The sequence below is a fragment of the Pelodiscus sinensis genome, chromosome 1 (assembly GCF_052426305.1).
Source record: "Pelodiscus sinensis isolate ZL-2025 chromosome 1, ASM5242630v1, whole genome shotgun sequence".
NCBI lineage: Eukaryota > Metazoa > Chordata > Testudines > Trionychidae > Pelodiscus > Pelodiscus sinensis.
The window spans coordinates 9867707-9888163 of NC_143052.1; the positions used below are offsets into that span (position 1 = coordinate 9867707).

Consider the following 20457-nt stretch of genomic DNA (forward strand, 5'->3'; position numbering starts at 1 on the left):
CTCACTTCTTTAATAGTCCCGTTTGTGTGTTTTTATAAAGCTTGTTTGCTTTTAAACTGGTAATCAAAACATTTATATTTGTTTAGGAGACCACATAACTGATGAAGCACATGCTAATTGACATAGATGCCAGCTTCCTTCAGCTCCTGAAGTGCTCAACCTCATGCTTTGCCTCTAACCCCACCCTCCACTGCCTCCTTTCCTAAGTCTCCACTCCTGTCCCCCTTCTTCCCTTTCAGTTAGTCCCCCCTCAAATGCACCCTATCCCATTTCTCCTCCCACTCCACCAGCACCTCCTGCATGTTGCAAAACAGATGATTGCAGCATGCGATAGGCACTGTAAAGCAGAGGAAGGAGTTGATCGGCAGGGCTGCTGGTAGACAGGTTTTGGTGAATGGGAGAAGAGAATTGGTGGCTTGTGGGTGCAAAGGAGTAAGGACCCACTAATATTTTTCTGTGAGTGCCCCAGCCCTGAAGCACCCACAGAGTCAGCACATATGCTAATTGCCCCTCAGTGCTCCAAACTGTTAATATATCAATGTAGGCTCGGAAGTGGGCCACATGGATGGCCGTCCATCATGTCAGTGGGCTGTAAGATTGTCGTAACCAAGACAGTCTCCCGGGATAGAGTAGTTTTGCTAACTGTGCTTGCATATCCAGAATTTGTGGAGTGTGCCAATTAAACCAAAGAAGTACTTTGATTAGATGTGGAGGAAGCACAGAGCTCTGAGTCAATGTGTGCAATTTGCCTGCACCTCACTTTGCATGCCTTTGCTTTAAGTGCATTTCACTTTTTTAATACCAGTAGGATAAAACTATGCAGACAAAACCAGCAGAATCTGACAACTGTATGCATGAGCAGCAGTATACAAAACGTCTTGTGAGCTAACATAGAACCCAGATGGGCCGCATGGGTTCCTTGAACCGAAAGTTGCCCATCACTGCTTTGCAGTATGGTTCCAGTTCTCTGTCAGGCTTCAAGAGTCTGCACTGATGTGATGTAGGGGGGATGTGAAGGTTTAACTGATTAAGATTAACTGGTGGGGGCTATAGTAGCTCCCTGCCTGCCTCAGTGGGCCTGCTGCGGACAGAGTCTGCTCTGACTGGGGCTGCTCCAGTGAGGCTGGAGTAGCCCCTGCCTGTGGCTCTGTGGTGCCCAGCGTCCCAACTGAAGCAGTCTCTGTTTGCGATAGGCCTGGGCATTCCACAGGCTGGGGCTGCTCTGGCTGGGCTGGAGCAGCCCCTGCTTGTGGTAGTGGGGAGTGCTCCAGCCCAGCAGCAGGCAAGGGCTATAGCAGCCTTCAGCTCACCCCTGCTTTAATCAGTTAACCGGTTAAAAATATGTATAACCAATTAGCCAGTTAAATGGGATTTTCCATCCTTAATCTGATGCCACAGTGTCTCCTCTCTTTTCTTCCATTCTATAACCATTTTGTCTGTCGGGATTGCTAGAACAACTGTTAGGTTGAGATGTCTATTGCTGGTAGTGTTCCTAACAAGAAGAAGAAGGGGGAGGGGAAGCTTAGGGTTGGGAGTCTTGCCGGACCAACTTGATTGTCATGCAAAACTGCTCCTGGGTTTGCATGTGGCCTTTGGTGGCCAGGCTGGCAGCTATCCTGCCATAGATGGCCGTGTTCCTCCATCTAGTGTGGAGATCATGGACTTTGGGGGCATCCCCCCTGAAACCTGAATAAGGTCCATGATCTCAACCCTGGACCAGGAAGGTGCCCTCCTTCTCCGGGCCCTGGCAGGCTCTTGGGAGTTGGCAGACTGCTCCTGGGGAGCGGTGGAGGGCTGGCTGCTAGTGGCTTGCTGGCTTATGTTTTGGGGTCACTGGGTCAGGGGCAGCTACTGCTGGCTCTGGGCTGGCAGGCTTGAAGCTGGCATAGGCACTGTGGCCAAAGTCAACCCCTTTAAGGGCTCCGGGGAGGGGAGAGGGAGAGGAGTGTTCTTGGTTGAGGCTGGAGTGGCCACCAGAGCACCCTGGGAAGGCTGGAGGCCCCCTATTTAGAAATAAGTGTCTACACAGCACTTATTTCGAAATAGCTATTTCAAATTTGGTGTTATTCATCATGGAATGAGGTTTACCAAATTTGAAATAAGTGCTCTGCTATTTTGAATTAATTTCGAAATAGCAGTTTGACTGTGTAGACGCTAGTAAAGTTATTTAGAAATAATGGCTGTTATTTCAAAATAACTTTGCTGTGTAGACATATCCTAAGAGAAAATCTGTCCCACCAGAAATAGCACCCCTTATCACAAATGCATAGGAAACTACCTCCCCAGAGAGAGGTTCTTTTGGAATTTGGAAGTAGTATGGCTGATCAGGAACTTGATCTAAAAGACAGTATCTTAACTCCAGTATTTTTGGTCACGTGGGAGAAATTGATAATCTATTCAAATGAATCTGAAGGAGCCCTTTTTCACCCAAACACAGTGTTATTGTTAGATTTGTTTTGAATCTTGATAAGATGTAACATTAGAAAGTCCATGCGTCATCAAGTGCTACTTTATTCTCTTCTGTGGAAACCTTTGCACATTTGCTGTACCAATAATGTTTCATGGTTGTTTTAGATGCTGGGAATTAGGAATGTGCATGATAAGTATATTTCACAATAGACTTTAGAGTTCAGACACACAAACATTAAAAAGTTACGAAGTTAATGATATTTTGGCTTCAGTACTTTGACATACAGATGTAAATGGTTAACTGGTTACCTGATGACCATCACCTTCATTGGGTGATGCTTATTGGTAACGAGTTAATTAGAACTTGGGAGCAGCTCCCCACCTGTGGCCTGCTATAGACAAAGGGCTCTTCCATCCCCACCCACACTGTGGTCCAGGGCCAGGAGGTGGCAGCCCTGTGGGGTTGGGCAGCTGGCAGCCCCATCGGGCTGGCACCCAGCCAGTCCCTGGGGTTGGCAGCCATGCACCCATGGGATCCTGGTTCATCAGTTCACTATTAAACATAATGTTTAACCAGTTAATTGATTACATGGGATTTTATATTCCGACTTTGATAGGTTCAGCTTTTATATGTCTATAAATTCTGTATGCAGCGCTGTTGTAGCCATGCTGGTCTCCAGGATATTGAAACAAAAAATCTGAGGAAGTGGGTCTGGCCCATGAAAGCTCATCACCTATTTAACCATCTTGTTAGTCTTTAAAGTGCTACATAGTCCTGTTTTTTGTTTCAGCTACACCAGACTAACACGGCTACATTTCTATCACTATTCCAGGATATTGGTGAGAGACAAAGTGGATGAGATAAAAGTAACAGAAGTTGGTCCAATGAAAGATGATATCTCACCCACTTTGTCTCTCTGGAAATCCTGTAGCTTTCATCCCGAGTTTGGTTTTGGTAGGTAATGAATTAGGTAACGTACAGTTAATTTAGTTAACATTTGAATATTAAAACAGTGATAGCAGGAAATATATCTAAATGCAGGTTCTCTTACAGCTTGTAATTGTGTGATATTTATAAAGTACTGTGAGGTCATTGGCTTCCGGTATGAGCTGTTTCCTGAAAACCTCATTTTACGTGGTAGATCTAAAATTGCATTTCTTAGAAAAACTCAGCTGTGTTTTGTTTTTTTCCCCTCTTGTTAGAAACAAAACAAGATGGACAGCTATTACAATACTGCTGTAGAATAAGGACATTTCATTAAAGCAAGAGTACAGTGAAGTACGCTCAAGCCATGTTTGTAGAAAAAGCACTGCATAGAAATGTACTTCATGTATTTTAAATTATCCATCGTAATATAGAGACTGCTCAAGCATACTATGCCAGAAGCAGTATTGCCAATACCAACCATTCAAAAATCATTAATCAAACCCCCTAAAATAATTAGATTTACACAAATACGATGAGATGAAAAAAAAATGGGTTTTTTTGTTTGTTTCCCTTCTGGTTTCTGGGGGTATGTCTACACTGCACTGATATTTTGAGATAACTAATGTTTTTTTGAAATAACAGTATGAGCGTCTACACAGCCATTCCATTATTTCAAAATAAGTAGCCCAATGTCTGTGATTCTGTAATGCTGAAATGCTGGCTGTGCCCTCTGGGCGGTGCTGTTGCCTCCTGCCATGTAGCTCGGTTGACTTCTGGGCCGCTTAGCTGGGCCGCCGCATGGGATCAAGTGGCGCAAGTGGCTGTTTGGGGTCTGCAGAAGTCAGCCGAGCGCCACGGTGGGAAGTGAAGGGGGTGGGGCGGTGACGTATATGCCCAGGAGGCAGGGCCTGGACCAGTGGGCATCCCCGATGGAGACAGAGGAGAGCGGAGAGAGAGTCAGAGGCAGGAGGGGAAGAAGAGAAAGAGAGAGACGGAGAGAGAGGCAGAAGGCAGAGGGAGAGAGGGAGAGACACAGACACCGGAGGTTCAGGAGAGAAGATCGACGTGGAGGAGAGACCTGAAAATCCTGTCTTATGATGGGTTAATTGGCTTGATTCAAAATAATTCTGAAATAACAGATGGCTTATTCCAAAATCAGTAAACTCATTCAATGAGGAATAACGTCAATTCTCAAATGGCTATTTCAAAATAAGGCATGCATCAACACTTTGCTACTGCTATTTTTAAATAGCCCCTCACCAGGGCCATTCTGAGTAATTCCTCCCCAGTGCCTCTTGGGGCCCTAAATTGAGATAGCACATGTACATTAGGGAAGCCTGCCTCGGACTAATTTTGAGGCTTCCCTGCAGTGTAGACATACTATTTCGAAATAAGCTATTAAACTGATAAGTTAGCAAAGAGAGTCAGCTGCTTAGGTGTCTGCTCCTTTTTACTCCAGCACAGTTGGAGCGCAGCCGTGGCAGGTTGAATGCTGCGTCCAGATGGCCGGGCAGCTGCCCTCTTTGCTCCAGCCCAGCTGGCCGCGGTGTTCAGCCTGCTGAGATTGAGCCATGCTCTAGCTGGGCTGGATGAAAGAGAGGCAGTTGCCCAGCCAGCTGGCTGTGTTGATTGACTCCTAGGGGTGCCACAATCGACCGGTTGGTGACCACCGTGCTAGATCTATCAGAAAGAATGCCAGATGGGAAGATGTTTTACTACAATAGTAACTTAAGTGGTGTATATTTATTAATTTCTAGTAACTCACCATTATAATTTATTGTTGTTACAAAATTGCTTTTTTCTTCTCCATGATGACATCCTGCCAGTAATAAATAGCTGCCTAATTAAAAATGAAAACAAAAAAGATACTGGCAGAATTTCCCGAAATTTTCATGTTTAGATTGCAAGTAATTATCATTTTCATATCTAGCTTCTCCATGTTAATTGCTTTCTTAAACAATTCAAGCCACCTTTGCTATTCAGGAGTAAACACTGATTTTTAGCAGTAACTCTATTCATCTGAAGAAGTGAGCTGTGCCCACGAAAGCTCATGATACCATCTCTATGTTTTGTTAGTCTATAAAGTGCTACCAGACCATTTGCTTGCTATTTTTTTTCTGTAACAGACTAACTCAGCTACCCCCTGAAGCTCATACTCATCCATGTGTGATTTATATGGTCATTCCATGAAAAATATAGATTTTAAATGTTTTATAGGTTCACCCTTCCATTTGGATTTGTTTCTTTCATCTTACTCTCTTGACCTGTTCCTTTTCTGAGATTCAGGCTTTGGACTGTAGTTCAGTAGAAGCTGTCAACAATCTCCAGATCAGAACACAACCTGTGGCTTTTGCTATATTTTAAAAAATTTGGTTCCTCTTGTTAAATTAAAAATAATGATCTGGTTTTTGAAGGTGCCTAAGTTGATTGGAGTTGTGGGTGAATTACTCCCCTCGTTCAGGATAAGACCCTAACTTTGAAGCTGCAGGGCCAGCCTCGATGTTTCAGCATGAGTTGTTGTTTTGCTGATTCAGCTTCACAAAACAATCCTTGCATGGTCAAGATTTTGGGCTATGATTTATTTTATAACTCTTTTTTCAATAATCAAGTATCTCTGCAAAGTTAAGCATAACTATATAAGTTGCCACTTCATACCATGGATTCCACAGAGACTTAAAAAAGAAATTAGACCTAATAGTGGTTTTTTTAACTGTTGCATTTTAATAGCTCATGTCCTTGGTATGCATTTTAATTTTCTGCTTGCAATATTTAAAATTATTGTATTAATAACTGCAAATCCAGAATTAATGGGAAGCAGATAAATAGCGTTAGCAGTTTTAAAAAACATGAAATAAATTTATCTAGTATTAGATAATCTAGACAAGCAAGACTTAATATTGTTTGCTGAAAATCTAGCATGATTTCATATGTTATGATCCTGATTCAGAGCTTGGTTGATTGCAACTTTAGAGGGAATATTCTTGTAAGAAAAGTAAGCATGTGCTTAATGGGATCAGGGGACTAGAATGCTCATCACCGTGAAGATCAAGCCCTTAAGGGCAAACCAGATGGGGACTATGGCCACTTCTTCTTCGAGTGGTCCCTGTGGGTGCTCCACTCTAGGTGTTGGGCTCGTCCCGGTGCTGCTGGTCAGAGGATTTTACAGCCATAGTCAGTCGGACCGCACATGCGCGGTTAGCATCTCGTGCAGTTTGCGACTTTCTACTGTTGCGTGGTCCAGCTCCCGCCAGTTCCTCTCAACCGTCCTCAGTTGCTGGCGGAGCTCCTTTCTTCGCCTCAGTGTGAGGATTGGTCATCTGGAAAAAAAGTTACAGTTTAGAGTTTTATAGTTAGTTGTTCCTGTTATACTCTTCTGGTTAATTTAAAAATAAATAAATAAATAAATAAAAATTTTTACTTAGTTGTTAGCTTAGGTAGTGTGTGTTAGTCATATTAATTCAGGGTCCTTTTTACATCCTGGACCTCTTATGCCTGGCTCATCAGGTTTTAAGAAATGTTCCCTGTGTCGAGACGTGATGCCTGCTTCAGATGGCCATGCCGCCTGTATTTGCTGCCTCGGAGAGTCACATATTCCCCAGAAGTGTACCCCCTGCTCAGAACTGACTGCGGTGAGAGCATGTAGGGACAGGGAAATGCGTTTAAAAATTATACTCTTTGATAAGGCTTTACATCCTTCAGAGGCTAGCCCTTCGGACTTGGCCACAGCGCAGAAGTGGAGAGTGTCATCCTCTGGAGTGATGGCTTCAAAGAAAAAACGGGCCTCCCCCACCTGCTTGTTGCCTGCTGCTCCCATGTCAAGACTCAGCCGGGGAGATAAGCCAGGCATTTCGGGAGTTGCCCCGCGGCCTCCTAAACCTGTGGGACCAGCCTGTCCCAAAAGACCAGTTGCGTCGGCACCGTACCACATCAGCACCGGCACCATCATCTGCACTGAAGATCGTGCACAGATAAACTTCGGCACTGTTGGAATGCTATTTAGCACCAACAAAGCGGACACCGCAGGGGGAGTGCGAGATGGCGCCGGGGACGGCATCGCAGAGGGTGCGAGAGACGGCACCAGAGTCAGCACCGCACAGAACGTGACAGATGGCACCGGAGATGGCACTGGGCACGGGTTCTCCATGCTTGTCTACATCTCACTCCTCCATGCTGCAGACCGAGGAGCGAGTGCAAACTTCAGAACTAAGACAACTGAATGAGGACTCTGATACCGGGATTGCCCGGGTTCCTACGAAGGCAGCTAGGAAGTCTGTGATGCATCTCCTTTCACTTTCTCCATCTCTGGTATTCTCCCCTGCACCGTCCCCATTACCGCCAGTGCGTAGATTCCCTCAGAGGTCGCCCCATGTTGTCTTGGGGTCTCACTCTCAACCCACCTCTCGATCGCCTCAGTTGCACGCCACGCCTTACCACACTGCTCATGTGCGCAGACGATCCTCTGTATGATGCAGGTACTCACCTTGCATCTCCCATTCTCGGAGCCGCTCCCCATCTGCAACATACCATAGCAGGCATGGGAGTGCGTATTCCTCTAGAAGATCATCTCCAGCATATTCAGATCACTTCTACGAGCAACATCATAGCTCCTATGGGCTTCACAGATCTCAGTCATATGCCCATTCCTCGTGCTGTTGTCATTCTTCATCACACCATCATTATTCACTCCCAGTGCACATCCATCAGAGGAAACAATCACCGGTCCCACTTTCTGAGGTCCCTCCTCTGGTAACGCATCAGTCAGAGCCAGAAGAGGGGCAGATATTGGAGGATGACCAACCTCAGGAAGCCTCTCCCACAGATCTCTCATTATCTTCTCCAGACGAGGCTGTATTTCTGGGGATGCCTCGCCTCCAGATAATACGAGGCAATTCCAAGATCTTTTTAAAAGGGTGGTGGACTCCCAGGAGGTACAGCTGGCTGAAGTGCAAGCTAAGCAATATCGTCCCCTAAAAAACTGACATTCCCAACAATGTTCTAGGGTTGCGCTCCCTATAGATGAGGCAATTATGGAGTCAGCCAAACAGATCTGGCAGACTCCAGCCTCGACCACACCAATGTCGAAGTGAGCCGATTTAAAAAGTACTTTGTGACATCAAAAGGTCTAGAATTTCTGTTCAGCCATCCCCAACCCAACTCCCTGGTGGTGGATGCAGTCCTACAAAGAGCCAAGACCCCACAGGTCAGCGGGTCAGGAGCCGATAAAGATGCAAAGAAGCTTGACATTTTTGATAGAAAAGTGTATTCTTCCATGCTTCTGTTCTGGATTGTGAATTACGCTGCCCTACTTTCAAATAATAGTTTTGATAACTACGCAAAGTTAACAGATCTCGTGCAACACCTGCCAGATGCCAATAAGGCACTCTTGAGAGTGATGGTTCAGGAGGGTTATGCGTGTTCCAGGGCAAGACTGCAAATTGCCATGTATGTGGCTGATACAGCAGCACGATCGGTTGCCACAACTGCAGTATCCATGAGAAGGGCATCATGGTTAGCAACAATGGGAGTTCCTAAAGAATAAAGTTGAGGATCTGCCCTTTGACAAACTTAAACTGTTTGCAGATAAGACAGATGAGGCCCTGCACACGGGAAAGGAATCTCGTACTACCTTGTGGATGCGTGGTATGCACGCTCCTCTTTTCTGGCGCAAGTGGTACTATCCTTATCAAAGGAGATATGACTACGCCATGATTTCATAGGCAACAGCAGAGCTTATTTGATCAGGCACGTCCTAAATGACCGCAACGAAGGCGACCCCAGCCACCTTTTGCGACCAACCCACCTTCCTCAAAGCAGCAAGTTTGACTCCTCGGTCAAGGGCTTGCACACACCAGTCATTGTCACTACCACCACCGCCACGGGCCCCCCTTTTCACCATCGTCTACAGCCCTTTTACCATCAATGGGCCGAGATAACGTCCGACAGATGGATATTGAAGATCGTACGATCAGGATTCATGATTCCCTTCATCTCCCTTCCTCCCACCAACCCCGTCCCTCTTGAGGGGACCCATCTCACGAAGAACTCTTACGCCTCAAGGCTCACCGCCTGCTTACCATAGGGGCGATAGAGAGGGTGCCAGGTCAATTCAGAGGAAGAAGATTCTATTCACGTTACTTCCTAATGCAGAAGAAGACGGGGGGGGGGGGGGGGGGGGGTTGGAGACCCATTCTTAATTTACGCCGGTTGAATCATTACCTTTGAAATCAGCGTTTCAAGATGGTGACACTTACCACAATAATCCCTTCTCTCAATAACAACGATTAGTTTGCAGCCCTACAGGATGCTTATTTTCACGTCGCCACACATCCTGCACACAGGCGATTCCTCCGTTTTGTAATAGTCAACAAGCACTTCCAATATTGGGTGTTGCCCTTCAGTCTGGCATCAACCCCCGTGATCTTTTCAAAAACCCTAGCTGTTGTTGCGGCGCACCTCCGCTGACTAAAGGTCGTCATCTTCCCATATCTTGACGATTGCCTAATCAAGGGCACAAGAAGGCATAAAGTTTATAGGAGCCATGCTCGACTTCCTTGCCGCAAAGACATGTCTACGCTGGAAAGATTCCAAGCAATTCAAGTTCTGGTACACATAGTCGTGCAAGCTCCAACAATTTCAGTACACACATGCCTGAGGGTGCTCGGTCATATGGCTGCGACCACATTTGTTGTCCCTCACGCATGTCTTCACTTACGGTATCTACAACACTGGCTGGCAACTGTGTACATGCCCTCAAAGCACAGAATTCACAAAATAGTGGCTCCTCCAAATCATGTTTGCATATCCCTCTGCTGGTGGATGAAGTCAGACAACCTTTTGATGGGAGTTCCATTCCACAGTCCACAATTGTCCATTCAGATAACAACGGACGCTTCCCTCATCGGGTGGGGTGCACACATGAGCGGAAAATGCATACAGGGCAAATGGTCGCTTACCGAAAGGCGTCTACATATAAACCTCTTGGAGCTGAGGGCTGTCTTCCATGCACGCAGACACTTTCACTTGCACATAAAGGGCACTACTGTCAGAGTGCTGACGGACAATGTAGCTGCAATGTATTACATAAACAGACAAGGAGGAGCAAGGTCACGCTCTCTATGTGAGGAAGTGGTACATTTTTGGAATTGGTGCGTACGAAACGACATCACCGTCACAGTGTCTTACTTACCTGGCACCAGCAATGACATTGTAGACCCTCTCAGCAGGAGATTTCTCATGGATCATGAATGGGAAATAAGGACGGATATTCTCTAACACATCTTTCTCATGTGGGGAACACCTGTGCTAGATCTGTTCACTACTTCCAGCAACGCGAAGTGTCACCTCTTTTGCTCCAGAGTGGGCATTGGCAAGGGCTCACTCAGGGATGCTCTTCTAATCAGTTGGAGGAAAGCACTTCTTTATGCTTTTCCTCCAACGGTCCTCATTCCCCGAACGTTGGAAAAAATCAAAGCAGAATCGGCAATTGTAATCCTCTTAGCTCCAGCTTGGCCAAGACAGCCATGGTACCCGTTCCTACACAGCATGTCAGTAGCGCCACCTTGGCTGCTCCCTCCCCTCGCAGATCTTCTCTCACAAGAACATGGTTCTCTCCTTTTCCCCCCCGACCAGACTCCCTACACCTCACGGCATGGCTCCTAACTGGCTCAGGCCAGGAGAGGACATCTGTTCAGATCAAGTCAAAACGATATTAATACACAGTAGAAAATCATCCACTCAGAGTGCTTACCTTGCAAAATGGCATAGATATTCGCAGTGGTTCTTTTGCAGCAACATCAAGCCTCAGGGCACTCCTCTACACCGTATGCTTGACTACGTCATCCACCTGCAGAGCTCCGTACTTTCTCTTTTGTCTCTGAAAGTACATTTGGCAGTTATCAGTGCTTTTCATTCTCCCATTGAGGGGGTAATAGTGTTTGTGCATCAAACTGCCAAAAGGTTTCTAAAAGGCCTAATGAACTTACACCCTTCTTGTAGGCCACCCCGTCCCCCGGAATCTTGATCTGGTACTCGATACTATCATGTACCCTCCTTTCGAACCACTAGCTACGATATCATTACAAATGCTCACTATGAAAGTAGTCTTTCTACTTGCGATCACATCAGCACGCAGAGTCAGCAAGCTAGCGGCACTTAATGGCAACTCCACCCTTTACCTTTTTCTCAAAGGATTCGGTCACGTTACGCTTTCACCCGGCATTTACTCCTAAGGTGTCTTCATCCTTCCATATTAATGAACCTCATTCATCACACAGAGACGCATTACTACATACACTCGATGTACGCTAGGCGCTTTCCTTTTATATAGACAGAACTTGACAGTGGCGCCACACAGACAGGCTTCTAGTGTCAATTGCACAGCGCTTCAATGCACTCTCTAGCCAACTTATAGCTAGACTTATAGGCATATGCATCACTACTTGCCATTCTCTCACGACCAAAGGCACATTCTACTAGAGCAGTAGCAACCTCCACGGCCTTCGCCCAAAGAGTCCTACTGAGTGATATTTGCTGAGCAGTCACCTGGGCTTCCAGCACCTCCTTCATGCACCATTATGCTATAGGACAATGCCTAGCAGCAGACTTGGCAGTTGAATCAGGAGTGTTATCGGTTGCAGGAACTCATTGATCCGGAGCGCACACTGGCTACTGCTGTACAGTCACCTAGAGTGGAGCACCCAGGGGAACCACTCGAAGAAGAAGTTACTCACCTTGGTGCAGTAACAATGGTTCTTCGAGATGTGTCCCTGTGGGTACTCCATGTTCCGTCCTCCTCCCTACTCTGGGGTTTGTTTTTGTCTCGTTTCAGATACCGAGTGGTGAGAGGAACTGGCGGGAGCCAGACCATGCGACAGTAGAAAGGCATGAACGGCACGAGATGCTAACAACGCATGCGCGGTCTGGCTGACTACGGCTGTAAAATCCTCCAACCAGTGGCGCCGGGACAAGCCTGACACCTAGAGTTGAGCACCCATGGGGACAAATCTTGAAGAACCATTGTTACTGCACCAAGGTGAGTAACTTCTTCTTACTAAATTCAGAGGAAGTCCTATTTCCCCTAAGGGAAGCTGATCAGTGTGTGGGTATGTTGAGGAATAGTAGGGAAGGAGCCTTTGGAGGTAATTGGTGATCACATTCCTTTTATTTATATGGAAGAATGTATGTGGCATCACTTCCACCTAGAACAGAGCTGAATTTGCCTGTTTCTCAAGGGAGAGCATAAAAGACCGATTTTTGATGAGAAAAGGGTATTCTTTCAGTGTGGATTTCAGACATTCTGTGTTGTAAGATGTTGGGAACTGGGATATATGTGAAACCCATTGGACCACATTTTGGTTGAAAGAATGCTGTGCTTTAACTCAAAGGTGGTGTGTGAATACTTTAAATATTAAAAGATATGGGGTAATTTTTTAAAAATTGGATTTTAGGCACTTAGGCTCTTTGGAAAATTGGCTCTTTGGAAAATCCAATTAGATGCTTTTCTGCATCTTTAGGTGCATTTCAAAATATGGCTGTAAGAGTACCTCTACCCAGGAAAAAAAAAACCTGGATCAGTTGACTTGGACTATAGGAGCTCCCACTGGTGAGCTTAATATAGCAGTTCAGAGTTGGGATGAAGCCCGGGCTCTGACTCCCTCCCCTCACTGGTTTTTAGGGCCCAGGAACCAACCCAGACCTTGATTTCTACACTGCTGTTTGAAGTCTTGCTATATGAGCCCCATTAGCCTCAGTCAGTTGACCAGGCCTCATCAGACTGTCTTCTGCAGGTCATTTTTGTTTTTGCTGTGGAAATATACCCTAAATGTCTTAGGAGCTTAAGTTACGTTTGAAAATAGGATTTAAACTGCTTAGGCACATCTGAGAATGTACTTGAGGTTTATGAATTTGACGGTAGCTAATTTGGGTCCAGTTGTGAACACCTGTAGAAAAATGACTATGTGTGTGTTTAGGTGGTTGAGGAGGGAACTTTACTCAAATGAGCAAAGGTCTTCAGGAATTGATCCAATAGTTGTAATTTCTTTGAACACCATGAAATCAAACTATTATTATTATTTAGTATTCAAACTGAAGCAAAGTGGCTAAAAGCATAAACACTGCAGTTTCAGGCAGTTATCACTAGGAGGACACACAGACCACAGTATAAGTAGCAAGTTGCTTACAGATTATATTTTTTGTTATTTCTTTAATGAAAAGGCAAAAATTGTAAGCATTATAAGAATGAAGATTATGAGTGTATTCAGATATTTTTAATGCTTCAATTTTTCAAAAATACAAAATAGAAAAATAGAATAAAATAAATGACATATTAGGGAATCTGTTTATGTGATTACTTCAAACCATCTATGAGTGAACCATAAGTATCCTTGTGCATCAGGACAACCAGAAACTGACAGTAGTTAAGAGGATAAACCATCCCTTAAGGGTGGGTTATTCTCAATTATAAAGTTTATTGTATCTGCCTCTGAATCATCTGGTACTGGTCACTGATAGGATACTGGACCAAATGGACAACCGGTATGATCTGATATGCCAGTTCCTATTTGGACTCATGTTACGGTCTAGTATGCACTCCTTTAGGGATGTGAAGGACTAGTCGACTATCCGATAAGCAAATGCTTATCAGATAGTTGACAGGCTAGTCGACTAGTCACTCCCCCCCTCTGCCTCTATCACAAAGAAGCAGTGAGGGTGGAGGGGAAAACGAGGAGGTACTTCAAAACGGCAGTGCCGCTTGAAGCCTGGGGCCAGACCCCCAGCTCTATGTGGTGCTGCCACTTTGAAACACCACGCGCAGCCCTGGGCTAGCGGGGGTGTCCTCAGGCTGCATGCGGCATTTCAAATCAGCAGCACTGCATGGAGCCCAGGATCTGTGCAGCACTACTGCTTTGAAATTCTGCGAGGACCATGGTGTTTCAAAGCAGCACCACCGCATGGAGTACGGTGGCTGATCCCGGGCTTCATGCACTACTGCCGCTTTGAAATACGGAGTGCAGCTTGACGCTGGGCTCCCAATATTGAACAAAGTGGACATTTTGTTCAATATTGTGAGTGATTTTTATGATTTAAGGTAGTTTAGCACAGTGTTCCCAATTTTATTTGGCCACAGAACCCTTTTAAACTCGAAATAATTTTGCAAAACTCCTAATAACAGTCTAATATATGAAGCTGAAAAAGCAGACCACAAATAAGTAAGGATAATAATAAACGAATGCTAAACAAGGTTATGAGATCAACATTTAGTTTAAGTACACATTTAAAAACAAAAATCACATAATATTAATTATTATTTTTTTTAAAAAATCATAAAATGCTATTGTAATGGAATTTTCTTGCAGAACCATTATTTTCACTTTGCAGAACCCCGGGGTTCTGCGGAACACCATTTGGGAAACATTGGTCTAGCAGAAACAAATCTTTATATATTCCTCTGCTGCAGCTTCAGGTTTAGAATTCTCTAGACACCTGGTTGTAAACATAAGCCTTCCTTTACCCTTCATGTTTTTGTGGTGATAGCAGTCCTGAGAGCAATCCCTCTCTGTTTAGGCCATACTAGCAAAGCGAGTGGACCTACTGAATAGCACTATTCTCAGGATTTACTTTGCAGGCCCTTTCCTACATACTTTGTCAGGTTTTGCATCGCCCCTTCCATTCAGCCAACATTCTTTCCTTTATCTAACTATTTGATGCAGTGAATTCACCTGACTTCTTCATTCTTGTCTTTTATGACAGGATCTTTCTTCTGTAATGTGGGAACTACTTGCATTTGGGAAGAGGCCTTTAGTTAGTAAGCACTATTGAGTATTATGGGCCCAAAGTAATTCAGTTGGAGTATCTCAATTGATTCAAAAAGAGAAAAATTGGCCTCTTTTTTGTGGCTTCAACAAGGTGGAAGATAAAATTGTTTATTATTTCAATTAAATGTATTATTTTTAATCAATCATTACAAATTACATTTGAAATTAATCAACTATAATAAATTTAGGCCTTAACATAGGTGATCAAAGTACTTTAAATGCAAAAATAATATTAAGTAGTGTCTATCTGCTGCCATGTTATATAGAAAGCCAAAACACTGAAGTGGTAGAAGTCAGTGCCTAAGTGCCTGGAACTAGAGTGTTTTGACGTCCTGAACCAGCTTTTGGCAGCAGTTGCATCTTCTGCAGGTGCAGAAAGAATATCTTTCTATATTTCAATTTATTTATTTAGTTCAGTTCAGTGACTAGTTCATTCAAAGTTAAGAAAAAAATTTGGGAATTGAAAGCAGGAAAGCGTGTCTTCCTCTTTCAACTTTTGACTATAAATTAGGTAGGTGGGATAGAATGAGGTCTGCTAGTTTTTCTTTGAATGGCTCTGCACATTCCCACTTGTGAGTACAGGTTGGAAATCTCTTATCCAGCACTCTCGGGACCTGATCAGTTCCAAACCAGGGAATTTGCCAGACTAGAGATGGTTCCCTGTCACAGCCAATAACCGCTGACTCACCCAGCTGAGGGGGAGGAGCGGGAGGAAAGAGGAGGAGGGACTTTTTCCAGCCCCTTGCTGGGCTTCCTCCTGGGTCACTGACCTCGCTGCCGCTGTCCCAGCCGGGCTGCCTGCTGGGCTCGGCTCCAGCAGCCCATGCTGCTATAGACTCCAGCCCCACACTACCACAGCTGCTGGGGGCTAGGGCTCCGGTCCCAGCCCCGCAGCAGCCTGTAGGCTGTGGCCCTGCTTCCACAAGCTGTCTGGGGTTCTCTAGCCCTGGACCTGGTCCCTCTGCTGCAGGCTGCTAAGAGCATGGGCTCCTGGCCCTGCTTCTGCAGGGTGTCTGGGGCTGCAGCCCCATTCTGCTGGGGGCTGCCACCGGCCCTGGCCTTGGTCCCACTTCCACGGGCTGTCACTGGCCTGATCCTGCACTGCTGGGAGCCGTCCTGACCTGGTCCCAGTGCCACAGGCTGTCTAGGGTTGCTGCCAGTTCCTGCCCCATCCCGCTGCTTCTACCCTGCCCCTCCTGGATTGCCCTCCTGACACTAGGCTACTGGAGTTCTCTGATCTAGGAACATCCATGGTTCAACTGGACCAGAGAATCCTGGTGTTAGGAGGTGCAATCTGTATTTCACCACCTTGTTATGCCTTACAGCTAGGAACCTTTTTCTGCAAGTGTTAGCTAGAGTTCTCCCATGCCCCAGCCCCACCTCAGTGTTACGGATGTACTGAGGGAGAGGCTATGGAGCAGGAAGCTATGCAATATCATGATTTGGTAGATTGCATGTTGTTCACTGTGAATCTGCCTGCAGTGCCCATGGAAGAGACTAGCTTGATATCCTTGGTACTAGAAGTTGGACCACTCTGGTCCAGCACCCTCTGCTAAGAAGAGACTCTCAACTCATCTTTCTGATACCAGAGGCAGTCTCACCCTCAGTCTTTGTTGTCACTGCAGTACTTTTTGTCAAGTTGAAGACAGCAACAATACCAGCGGTCTGCAACCCAGATCCACTATTTCTTCCCCTGAAGGTGTGGGCAATTGAACTGTTAACTATGTCTGTTCTTGATCTGTCATGACCTTTGTGCAAGTCATACTAATTAACTCTAGAAAACAGTCTACTAAAAGCTGCCTGCCACTGCTTCAAGTGAAATAGATTTCAGGCATGGATGAAGGGAAAATCTGATTCCCTTTTACCTATTCCTTCTGTTTTGAAATACTTAATATGCTTAAAAATCTCAGGGGTTATCTAAAAAATTCATTCTCGGGTTATCTGTTAAAAATTCATTTAGCAGCTATCTCCGGTTATCATACTTTTTAGTCAGCATCACTGCTATGGAAACCCACATGGCTCCACAATATACGAACATTTTTGTGGCTGACCTACAATGATTTTTCCTCAGCTGTCATTCCCTAGCATCTGTCCTCTACTTGCGCTACACTGACAACATCTTCATCATATGGACTCATGGGAAGGAGGCCCTTAAAGAATTCTACCAAGATTTCAACAATTTCTACCTCACCATCAACCTTAGCCTGGACCAATCCACACAAGAAATCCACTTCCTGGACGTTATAGTACAAATTAATGATGATTACATAAATGCCACCATACACTGGAAACCTACTGACTGCTATTCTTACCTATAGGTCTCTAGTTTCCATCCAAGATACATCACACACTCCATTGTCCATAGCCAAGCTGCACAGTTTCTGTGCCAAAGCATAAATGGATACACATCAGGCATCAAGAAAGGTAACATAAACTAGTAGGGCACTCAGTAATGGATTTAAAAGTAGCCATCCTTCTACAAAAAAAACTTTAAAACCAGATGAGAGAGAGAAACAGCAGAACTGCAATTCTTCTTCAAGTGATGTTCCTGTGGGTGCTCCACTATTGGTGTTGGGCTTGTCCTAGTGCCACAGATTGGAGACTTTTCCAGCACTGTCCAGTTGGGCTGCACATGTGTGAGGATGGCATGTGCTGTTTGCACCTTTGAAGTTTGTGTGTGCAGCCCTACTCTCAGTTCCTTCATTGCCACCCTTGGCTGCACATGGAGCTCCAACCTCTATCTCCTTCTCTTCACTTCTGTAGAAAGAAAATGAGATAGAATTAGAACTAGGAAATGAATTGATTTTTCTGTTCTTTAAAAAAATGTTTTATATTAGAGATGTCAGCGACTAATCAACTATCTGATAAGCAAAAGCTTATCGGATAGTCGACACACTAGGCGGCTAGTTGCTTCCACCTCCTTGCTGCCTCTATCAGAAAGAGGCAGCAAGGGGGGGAGTGAAGAGGTTCTGGGGGGAGCCAGCTTAAAAGCCAGTTTCCTCCAGCTCCATGGGAGGGAGCAGGGGCACAGTGGCAGCATTCCAGCTTTGAAATGTAGAAGAGCCCCAGCAGAGGCTCATGTGCATTTCAAAGTGGAAGCACTCAAATGGAACTCTGGGTCAGCGGGGGACTCCTCTCTAGCCCCTGGCTCCACGTGGCATTTCAATCTTTGAAATTCACAAGAGCCACCTTCAAAGGTGGAACGCTATGCTAGTCCTTATTGACTGATCGAATAGTCGATGGAAATCCCATTGACTATTCCATTAGTTAATTAATAGAAATTTAATTGAAATTTAACAGCTCTTTTTTTATATAGATTGTTAGTTGTAGTGTAAATAGTTGCTTGGACTTTTCAGTCAGCTATTGCACAGTCCCTCATGGGCAGTGCGTGGAGAAACAGAGGCAGGCGCGCGCGCACACACACACACACACACACACACACACACACACACGCTGTCAACCGATGACATACTGGGATCTCCTGGTTGTGAAAAATGCCGGGAGTCTATGACTGTATGTACTGCCTGGGTGAGACACGTGTCCCCCAGAAATGCACTCATTGCTGCAGCTTCATGGCCAGGGCTCACAAAGATAGAGAGCTAAGAATACGCATGCTACTATTTGACAAAAGCGCTTCAACCCCACTTGGACAAGGAGGGTACTGATCGTTCAGACTCCCCTTCGTCTCAGGGAAAACCTTCAAGCCTTTGCATGCCAAAGGAGCAATAAAAAACAAAGACTTCACTAGCCCGTTTCCTCCTGCTATGAATTAGCATGGGAGATAAGGCAGGCATTCATGGTACCCGGAAGCCCTGTGCCACGTCAACTATATAGGATCCAAGCTGAAATCCAGACAGCCTGGCACTGGCTACCCTGGCATGAAAAAGAGAACCCACTCAGGGCTCAGAAATTCTAAAGTATCTTTGGAGTTGCTGGTACCGCCAACATTACAGGCACTGCTGCCATCCCCGGCACCAGCTTCAACCCCGGCACTGAGAAGGGCTGCATCAAAATCTGCCAAACCCCTGGCTTGCACTCCGAACTCGGACCAGTGCCGATGCCTCTTCCGACAATACCAACTACCTCGGCACCATGGAAAATGTCAAGCCACCACCGTTCCTCAGCATGCACACAAGACTACACCGCACTGGCACCGAGCCTGGAACTGAGAGCCAGATCTCCTTATGGCACCATATCATGACATCGCTCTCACTCTCCCTATCAATATAGGGCTCCTCTCTCTCATCTCAGTCACCTACCCTTTCTCAGTACAGTGACTACCATGATGACGCTAGGAGTGTTTTCTCTTCTCAACACTCCTCCCTTGCAAAAGCCCACACATTGTATGATCACACCAACCACAGTATTCCCACCATTCTTCATGGTACTCGAATTGGTTGTACCACCCTCAGTACCAAAGCCGCTGGTCCCCTTACCATCATTATGCCCCACCACAGCACAGTTCAACTGCCTTCCCACACGTGCTCAGAGATCGTTACTATCGATGCATCCATGTTCATCACCTCCAACAGAAGATCTTGATATGGAGGAAGGGCAGGCTATGGATGACCCAGACACGCAACAACAGACGTGACACCCACTGACAAGTTGTCCTTCTCACCAGATGAAGCAGTCATTCTGGATGACTCCTCACCCAGTGATGACCTATAACAATTCCAAGATCTATTCAAAAGTGTTGCTCCCAGTCAGGAGATGATATTATCAGAAGTGCAAGGAAAAACATCACACACTTTTAAAGAACGTCCAAAACTGAGCAAAATCAAAAATGCCCTTGAAGCAATTTTAGAGGCAGCAGATGAAGTTTGGTAAACTTCATCCACAGCTCCCCTCCCCCCCCCCCCCGACCAACAAATGGGCTGACAGAAAATACTTTGTCCCATCAAAAGACATGGACTTTTTATTTCTGCACCCCCAGCCCAACTCTTTAGTTGTGGATGCTGTAAACCAAAAATCCCCAATACAAATCAAATATGCAGGTCAAAGAACACGAATGCCTCAACTTATTTGGGAGAAAGGTGTACTTCTCAATTCTCCAGCTTCGCATAGCAAATTATACAAGTCTGCTTGCCAATCACAACTTTGACAACTATGTCAAACTAACATGTCAGTCCCCGTAATACACGAGGTTCGAAGGGATGCCGGAAAGGATGAGACCACAACTGGGGGTTTTAAAAAGCACAAACTGATTTTATTTTGATGACGCCAGACAATCATCAGAACAAAAATTAAACAGATTGCCAGACAACACAAAACAATTCCCTGAGGCTTTTCTAAATCACAATAATT

General features: G+C 45.4%; 1 protein-coding gene across 15 annotated transcripts in view; it reads left to right on the plus strand.

Moving 5' to 3' along the window:
- Positions 1–20457, plus strand: part of LOC112545341 (uncharacterized) — a 233204-nt gene that overhangs the window by 21804 nt on the left and 190943 nt on the right. For 9 of the 15 annotated variants that reach the window (XR_016349531.1, XR_016349527.1, XR_016349525.1 and 6 more), the window contains one exon: positions 1–12368. This exon is cut by the window's left edge. The exons of 3 other annotated variants lie outside the window; for them this stretch is intronic. The gene's annotated coding sequence lies outside the window, so the exon portion shown is untranslated. The remainder of the gene's footprint in view (positions 12369–20457) is intronic. 3 more of the 15 variants (XR_016349532.1, XR_016349533.1, XR_016349524.1) reach the window with 1 other exon arrangement.